Below are 2,787 nucleotides of genomic sequence, written 5' to 3' on the forward strand. Positions count from 1 at the left end.
CACCCCTCAACCCCACGCTCAAGCCATCAGGCCAGTCCGCTCATGTCGCTCAGCGCTCAACGCAGTTTGCGTCGCGCTCCTCAAATAACCCCCGCTCACTCCAAAAAAAACAAAATCTGCATATATTTCACTTTTGCTTAAACCACACCTTACTTTATCTCCCAATTTGTGCATATAACTCATCTCAGTTATCCATTCTGTCTTAACATCATACACCTGATGTAAAATAGATGTTAATCAGTATATATATTCCTAAGCAATTGACACGTTGTTTGCCAATGTTTCTGCAAAAGCTGCGTGCCACATTGGAAGTGCAGCGTAGTGTCATTGGTGAGCAGAGGTTGATTTCTGTGACAGCAGGGAGGATCATCCCCAGGTTCACACCGCTCCTTCTGCATTTTGTCTGTGAGGTCTGCCAGTGGTGTCAGCACTGACAAGGTGCGTCAGCTGCCGTACTTGATTCAGGGTGATGTTAGCAACATTGGGCTTGAGTTTGTTTTTGCCATAGCAGGTCTTTTTGGTACAACCGGATGAATACTGGCTGCTCCTAATTGTCGGTTTCCTCTGTGCTCTTGCGTATACTTTTCACCAGGTACGACTTTCACTAACAGCCTATTAATGTTGTCGTACTAGATGCCGTCTTTGATACTTCATCTGAAACATGTGAATGAGGCATCTCAGATGTAAATTTGACAAAGTAAAGTACTGATTTATCATAGTTTCTACATTAGGGGGTTATCACTTCCCTTGGACTTGCGTGAGGGCGCAGGTGGTCCCTCATCCTCCTCTTCATGTTCTGCGCTGCTGCTGGCATCCACTTGATCCACTTCTCCCTCCGCCTCCTCTTCAGTGCCAGGGAGGAGGTTTAAACGCTAACAGTCATGTTGCTGGCACTGTCGTGGCGACCCAATCTGCGTCGTTGCGTTCCAATATTTAAATACACTTTCATACTTTTGGTAAATACGATCTGCGGTATGGTGCCCCTGTATGTGCTCACAGCCCAAAACTGTGTGCCCCGGGCGTCCATCAATGAACTGGCCCGTGCCAAGGAAGCTGTGCCCTCTTCTGGTCCAAATGTCCGCTGACAGAGGCCAGCCCATCACCATTTCGCAATGGGTCTTGCAGTTTTGGCTTCCCATCTCTTCCAAGGCATGTGGCATGAGCATGTCGTCTGATGTTGTAGCATGAGGGTGTAACCGGTGAAGCTGCGCTGGTGAAGTGTTGCATCCTTAGCATTCTCCCACTTTACTCCAAGCAGTTCATAGATCCCTCCAAAATGTTTAAAAAATGCACCACATCCAACTCTCTTTCTCCCTTGTTATGGTTGAGCCTTTGTGCAGTGAACCAACTTTGAATTCCTCAACCCTTTTCTCTTATTGCTACTTCTGCTCCTACTCGCTCTATAAAATAAAAAAATTCATGGATGACACAAATTAAAGTAAACAGATGATTCTGGGTAAGGCCAGGCATGCTTCAGACTCGTGAGGTGAGCGAGCGAGTGGGCAGGACATAGGCTGACATCCCCGTCCTTTAAAAATGCCGCTCTAAGCTCTGTCCAAAATCCATGCGCTCCGCTCACGCTCGCTCCCACTCCCTCCGCTCATGCTCCTGATATGGTTGCAAAATCATGGAGCATTCCCAAGTCCCAGGTTTTCCAGAAATCCTGTTTGGAGTCCCGGATTTCCTGCTTCCTTCCTTTACCAGGAATTTCCCAGCAGGATTTCTGGAAAACTGGGAATTTGGGAATGATACTGAATTTTTGCAATGACAAATGCTGTATGTACAGATGTAGGATCTTAATTTGATCACCCTGTTGATGCAGGAAAACATATAGTGTATTTGAAAGAGGTTTAAAAAAGGCTTCTAAAGTTTGTAACATTTTCAGACAGTTTGTCCTAACAAAATGTATCAATCCCTACATAAATATCCATTAATTATAATCCAAACAATAATTCACATTTCCTGTTACTGCAGAATTATTTTCCTGTAAACTGGTCAAATTAAGATACTGCTATGGGGACACTAAAACAAAAGGGTTATTCGGCTCTCCCCATAGGAGGCTGATTTTGGTTCCAGGTAAAACCCTTTTTGGTTACAAGTAGAACCGTTTTGGGTTCGAATCCTCTATATTAACCCTTTCCACAGAGGGTTCTACATGGAACTCAGGGTTTACACCTGAACCATCAAAAAGAGTTTTTCAAAGAGGGTTGTCCTGTAGAACACCTAGAAGAACCTTTTAGGTTAGCTCATTTTTTCTAAGAATTTGGTATCTGGCAGCAATGTAGTCACAAGGAGTTGGCTTGCTAGACGGAGTACTTTTTATACAGTACAGGTCTGGGACCCAGGGTATAGCGTGATTCGTGGCAGGCATCACCTTCCTCCCCAATAATCTGCTACTACTTGTAAGTGTGGTCATCATAACTGTCTGGCAACACCATAACAAAAACTCTCCTCTCTTTTCTCTCCTCTATCTCTCCCACTTCATCCTTCAGTCCTGCTAGCTAGTTGTACGTGGTCATAATACCAGCATCACTATGGAAGAACAAGTCCCTCCTCTCTTCCTCTCTCTTCCTCTCTTCCTCCCTCTTCTCCTCTCTTCCTCTCTTATCATCTCTTCCCTCTTCTCTTCTCTCTCTTCCTCTCTTCTCCTCTCTTCCCTCTCTTCTCCTCTCTTCCTCTCTTTCTCTCTTCTCCTCTCTTCTCTTCCTCTCTTCTCCTCTCTTCCCTTCTCTTCTCTCTTCTCATCTCTTCCTCTCTCTCCTCTCTTATCATCTCTTCCTCTCTTTT

The sequence above is a fragment of the Coregonus clupeaformis genome, chromosome 14 (genome assembly GCF_020615455.1).
Source record: "Coregonus clupeaformis isolate EN_2021a chromosome 14, ASM2061545v1, whole genome shotgun sequence".
NCBI lineage: Eukaryota > Metazoa > Chordata > Actinopteri > Salmoniformes > Salmonidae > Coregonus > Coregonus clupeaformis.